The 6000-nt window shown below is 48.3% G+C and overlaps 5 non-coding genes across 5 annotated transcripts; all 5 read left to right on the top strand.

Moving 5' to 3' along the window:
- Positions 1 to 314: 314 nt before the first annotated feature.
- TRNAV-AAC (transfer RNA valine (anticodon AAC)) lies at positions 315 to 387 on the top strand. Its single transcript has one exon. It is a non-coding gene; the product is annotated as a tRNA-Val (tRNA).
- A 1623-nt stretch (positions 388 to 2010) lies between these two features.
- Positions 2011 to 2083, top strand: TRNAV-CAC (transfer RNA valine (anticodon CAC)). Its single transcript has one exon. It is a non-coding gene; the product is annotated as a tRNA-Val (tRNA).
- Positions 2084 to 2622: 539 nt separating this feature from the next.
- TRNAV-AAC (transfer RNA valine (anticodon AAC)) lies at positions 2623 to 2695 on the top strand. Its single transcript has one exon. It is a non-coding gene; the product is annotated as a tRNA-Val (tRNA).
- A 1622-nt stretch (positions 2696 to 4317) lies between these two features.
- On the top strand, positions 4318 to 4390 carry TRNAV-CAC (transfer RNA valine (anticodon CAC)). The gene has a single exon. It is a non-coding gene; the product is annotated as a tRNA-Val (tRNA).
- Positions 4391 to 4929: 539 nt separating this feature from the next.
- TRNAV-AAC (transfer RNA valine (anticodon AAC)) lies at positions 4930 to 5002 on the top strand. The gene has a single exon. It is a non-coding gene; the product is annotated as a tRNA-Val (tRNA).
- Positions 5003 to 6000: the final 998 nt, after the last annotated feature.

The raw sequence follows: 6000 nt of genomic DNA, 5'->3' as shown, positions 1-6000 counted from the left end.
CTTGAAGTGGGGAATTCCTCTGTCTGTCAGAAGCAGCACGTGTTGGTTTTCCCTTGGTTGTGTGCCTTGCCTTGAGCACCCTCAGGAGCTCATGAAGAAGGCTGTCTGGCCCGTACGGGTGTTGGCCAAGGGGGAAGGGAGAAGTGTTTGTGTTTGTTGTTCCCGGAAGATGAGGGGAAAAACAGAAGAGTGAGAAGAAGGGAAAAAAGGGCAAGCGGACGTGGGGAGGATCCCTGGGAATGGGGAGAACCCAGCGAAACCACCTTTTCACTCTGCATTTCCAGAAATAGGACCCCCAGGAGGACCTTTTCCAGGTTTCTGTAGTGTAGTGGTTATCACGTTCGCCTAACACGCGAAAGGTCCCTGGTTCGAAACCAGGCAGAAACACAGGTTTTGGGGGCCTTCTGGGGTGCTTTTAAAGCATCTCCTTCGTTTTTCACTCCTTCACACCCTTCAGCAACACACCGCTTCCAAACCCAGAGCAGCACGCCTGGAAAAAATAAAGGCAACGAGGGACGTCCCCGCTCTCAAAACAAAAATTTGCTATATCACGATGCACACCTGTGGGAGATTTCATGGAAAATGGGGGACAATTCCTTGAGCCTGATTATTTAGAGTTAGCCTAAGTAGGCCGCAGTTAGCATGAGCGGGCCGGAGTACGTGGCAGCTGCAGTATGAACAGACTTTGAACCACCAGAACAACAACGGACGTGAGGAACTTGGACAGTGGAGCAATTAATAAACAAGATAACAGAACTGCAGAGGCAAGAAGGAGCTGCGCGAGCTTTAACGCAATTAAGAAAGATGACATTTGGGCTTACAGCATTTAGCTGCAGGATGGGGACTTAGGAGTTGGTTTGTATCTTTGTTAAAAATCGGGGCGGGGGGGGTGTTATTCTTATGTATTTTATTAGGTATAATGTTGCTTTTACTGTGTTTAGCTGATTGTGTTCATAGATCTTTGCAAAGGGCAACACAGCGGGTGTTAACTGACGAAAAACAAAAAAGGGGGAATTGTGGACACATATTTAGCTAGCGGTCGCAAGAGCATTCCAGATGCCTTTAGAAGACCTTGAACAGAATAAACAAGAAGACAAAAAAAGAAAGATGCCAGCTAGAAGAACACAGGTGCGCATTCCACGATAAAGGGAACTTGGCACAAAGAACCTCAATTCGGCAGTTTATCTTGACCAATTAGACTGAGACAAGTTTCGCATGTTTTAGTTGGTATAACCAATTATGTCTTATGTTTATGCGCGTGTACAGAGTTGGTACAACCAATTATGTCTTATGTTTATGCGCGTGTACAGAGTTGATATAACCAATTACGTCTTATGCTTGTGCGCGTGTACAGTGACTTTGCAGAATATGTGATTATAAATATGTGTGTGTTTTAGCAATAAACATCGTCTGCTTTCAAGTTTACAGGCGTCCGTTTATTTCTACCTCCTGCACACACCTATACGCACAACTTCAAATATATCTGTGTGTATAATATGCGTATAAATGCGTTGGTTCTTGCAAAAAAGGGCAGTAATATTCAGCAACAGAACCGGCCCCTTCTCTTTGTCTTGGGCCTTCTCGTGGAGAAACACAGCCCAAGACCAAATCAGGTGAAACGCCTGATCAAGGCACCAACCTGTTGTCTCTGGATGGGGCAGCAGAAGCAAGGGGCTCGGGGCTTTGAGTGTTTTCCAGGAAAAAGCTGAGGCTGTTTCTGCCCGGTTTGGAGCCAAGGACCTTTTGCGTGTGAGGCAAACGTGGGACCGAGCGTGCGACGCCCTTGCGGGCAGCGGGGCAGCTCCGTGCTTTGGGGTGATGCTCCGCAAAGTGGAGAGCAAGAGGCAGAGCAAATGGTGTAAACCGAAGCGGTTTTCGGGTCTGGGCTGAGGGGAGCAACGTGGGAGAGGAGTGCGTTTCCCAGAGGGGCTTGGGGTGTTTGGGATCAGCCAGCCGGGGAAAGGGGGTCCACCCCATTCCAGATAGGGCGCAAAACCCCCAGTTCACCCCGTTTCTGTAGTGTAGTGGTTATCACGTTCGCCTCACACGCGAAAGGTCCCTGGTTCGAAACCAGGCAGAAACAGCACTTTTTATGGTTTTTCCCTCCCTGTCTTGCAAGTATTAAGGGAGCTGGGGCGTTGTGTGCGAGGACGATGGCACCCGCGTGTCATTTAGCTCTGGTTTGGCCAACTGGAGAAGGGACCTTGGCCCTGCCCCTTGCAAAGCGATGTCTGGGGACTCCTAGTCCTTTCTGGAGTATCCCTGGGGAAGGCGTCTTCGCGGTGCGTTTTGTCCCTTCAAAATGATCTTGAAGTGGGGAATTCCCTCTGTCTGTCAGAAGCAGCACGTGTTGGTTTTCCCTTGGTTGTGTGCCTTGCCTTGAGCACCCTCAGGAGCTCATGAAGAAGGCTGTCTGGCCCGTACGGGTGTTGGCCAAGGGGGAAGGGAGAAGTGTTTGTGTTTGTTGTTCCCGGAAGATGAGGGGAAAAACAGAAGAGTGAGAAGAAGGGAAAAAAGGGCAAGCGGACGTGGGGAGGATCCCTGGGAATGGGGAGAACCCAGCGAAACCACCTTTTCACTCTGCATTTCCAGAAATAGGACCCCCAGGAGGACCTTTTCCAGGTTTCTGTAGTGTAGTGGTTATCACGTTCGCCTAACACGCGAAAGGTCCCTGGTTCGAAACCAGGCAGAAACACAGGTTTTGGGGGCCTTCTGGGGTGCTTTTAAAGCATCTCCTTCGTTTTTCACTCCTTCACACCCTTCAGCAACACACCGCTTCCAAACCCAGAGCAGCACGCCTGGAAAAATAAAGGCAACGAGGGACGTCCCCGCTCTCAAAACAAAAATTTGCTATATCACGATGCACACCTGTGGGAGATTTCATGGAAAATGGGGGACAATTCCTTGAGCCTGATTATTTAGAGTTAGCCTAAGTAGGCCGCAGTTAGCATGAGCGGGCCGGAGTACGTGGCAGCTGCAGTATGAACAGACTTTGAACCACCAGAACAACAACGGACGTGAGGAACTTGGACAGTGGAGCAATTAATAAACAAGATAACAGAACTGCAGAGGCAAGAAGGAGCTGCGCGAGCTTTAACGCAATTAAGAAAGATGACATTTGGGCTTACAGCATTTAGCTGCAGGATGGGGACTTAGGAGTTGGTTTGTATCTTTGTTAAAAATCGGGGCGGGGGGGTGTTATTCTTATGTATTTTATTAGGTATAATGTTGCTTTTACTGTGTTTAGCTGATTGTGTTCATAGATCTTTGCAAAGGGCAACACAGCGGGTGTTAACTGACGAAAAACAAAAAAGGGGGAATTGTGGACACATATTTAGCTAGCGGTCGCAAGAGCATTCCAGATGCCTTTAGAAGACCTTGAACAGAATAAACAAGAAGACAAAAAAAGAAAGATGCCAGCTAGAAGAACACAGGTGCGCATTCCACGATAAAGGGAACTTGGCACAAAGAACCTCAATTCGGCAGTTTATCTTGACCAATTAGACTGAGACAAGTTTCGCATGTTTTAGTTGGTATAACCAATTATGTCTTATGTTTATGCGCGTGTACAGAGTTGGTACAACCAATTATGTCTTATGTTTATGCGCGTGTACAGAGTTGATATAACCAATTACGTCTTATGCTTGTGCGCGTGTACAGTGACTTTGCAGAATATGTGATTATAAATATGTGTGTGTTTTAGCAATAAACATCGTCTGCTTTCAAGTTTACAGGCGTCCGTTTATTTCTACCTCCTGCACACACCTATACGCACAACTTCAAATATATCTGTGTGTATAATATGCGTATAAATGCGTTGGTTCTTGCAAAAAAGGGCAGTAATATTCAGCAACAGAACCGGCCCCTTCTCTTTGTCTTGGGCCTTCTCGTGGAGAAACACAGCCCAAGACCAAATCAGGTGAAACGCCTGATCAAGGCACCAACCTGTTGTCTCTGGATGGGGCAGCAGAAGCAAGGGGCTCGGGGGCTTTGAGTGTTTTCCAGGAAAAAGCTGAGGCTGTTTCTGCCCGGTTTGGAGCCAAGGACCTTTTGCGTGTGAGGCAAACGTGGGACCGAGCGTGCGACGCCCTTGCGGGCAGCGGGGCAGCTCCGTGCTTTGGGGTGATGCTCCGCAAAGTGGAGAGCAAGAGGCAGAGCAAATGGTGTAAACCGAAGCGGTTTTCGGGTCTGGGCTGAGGGGAGCAACGTGGGAGAGGAGTGCGTTTCCCAGAGGGGCTTGGGGTGTTTGGGATCAGCCAGCCGGGGAAAGGGGGTCCACCCCATTCCAGATAGGGCGCAAAACCCCCAGTTCACCCCGTTTCTGTAGTGTAGTGGTTATCACGTTCGCCTCACACGCGAAAGGTCCCTGGTTCGAAACCAGGCAGAAACAGCACTTTTTATGGTTTTTCCCTCCCTGTCTTGCAAGTATTAAGGGAGCTGGGGCGTTGTGTGCGAGGACGATGGCACCCGCGTGTCATTTAGCTCTGGTTTGGCCAACTGGAGAAGGGACCTTGGCCCTGCCCCTTGCAAAGCGATGTCTGGGGACTCCTAGTCCTTTCTGGAGTATCCCTGGGGAAGGCGTCTTCGCGGTGCGTTTTGTCCCTTCAAAATGATCTTGAAGTGGGGAATTCCCTCTGTCTGTCAGAAGCAGCACGTGTTGGTTTTCCCTTGGTTGTGTGCCTTGCCTTGAGCACCCTCAGGAGCTCATGAAGAAGGCTGTCTGGCCCGTACGGGTGTTGGCCAAGGGGGAAGGGAGAAGTGTTTGTGTTTGTTGTTCCCGGAAGATGAGGGGAAAAACAGAAGAGTGAGAAGAAGGGAAAAAAGGGCAAGCGGACGTGGGGAGGATCCCTGGGAATGGGGAGAACCCAGCGAAACCACCTTTTCACTCTGCATTTCCAGAAATAGGACCCCCAGGAGGACCTTTTCCAGGTTTCTGTAGTGTAGTGGTTATCACGTTCGCCTAACACGCGAAAGGTCCCTGGTTCGAAACCAGGCAGAAACACAGGTTTTGGGGGCCTTCTGGGGTGCTTTTAAAGCATCTCCTTCGTTTTTCACTCCTTCACACCCTTCAGCAACACACCGCTTCCAAACCCAGAGCAGCACGCCTGGAAAAATAAAGGCAACGAGGGACGTCCCCGCTCTCAAAACAAAAATTTGCTATATCACGATGCACACCTGTGGGAGATTTCATGGAAAATGGGGGACAATTCCTTGAGCCTGATTATTTAGAGTTAGCCTAAGTAGGCCGCAGTTAGCATGAGCGGGCCGGAGTACGTGGCAGCTGCAGTATGAACAGACTTTGAACCACCAGAACAACAACGGACGTGAGGAACTTGGACAGTGGAGCAATTAATAAACAAGATAACAGAACTGCAGAGGCAAGAAGGAGCTGCGCGAGCTTTAACGCAATTAAGAAAGATGACATTTGGGCTTACAGCATTTAGCTGCAGGATGGGGACTTAGGAGTTGGTTTGTATCTTTGTTAAAAATCGGGGCGGGGGGGTGTTATTCTTATGTATTTTATTAGGTATAATGTTGCTTTTACTGTGTTTAGCTGATTGTGTTCATAGATCTTTGCAAAGGGCAACACAGCGGGTGTTAACTGACGAAAAACAAAAAAGGGGGAATTGTGGACACATATTTAGCTAGCGGTCGCAAGAGCATTCCAGATGCCTTTAGAAGACCTTGAACAGAATAAACAAGAAGACAAAAAAAGAAAGATGCCAGCTAGAAGAACACAGGTGCGCATTCCACGATAAAGGGAACTTGGCACAAAGAACCTCAATTCGGCAGTTTATCTTGACCAATTAGACTGAGACAAGTTTCGCATGTTTTAGTTGGTATAACCAATTATGTCTTATGTTTATGCGCGTGTACAGAGTTGGTACAACCAATTATGTCTTATGTTTATGCGCGTGTACAGAGTTGATATAACCAATTACGTCTTATGCTTGTGCGCGTGTACAGTGACTTTGCAGAATATGTGATTATAAATATGTG

This window comes from Accipiter gentilis, chromosome 36, assembly GCF_929443795.1.
Source record: "Accipiter gentilis chromosome 36, bAccGen1.1, whole genome shotgun sequence".
NCBI lineage: Eukaryota > Metazoa > Chordata > Aves > Accipitriformes > Accipitridae > Astur > Astur gentilis.
The sequence above is the reverse complement of the archived record's forward strand: the minus strand, read 5'-3'. Positions and strand labels throughout refer to the sequence as shown.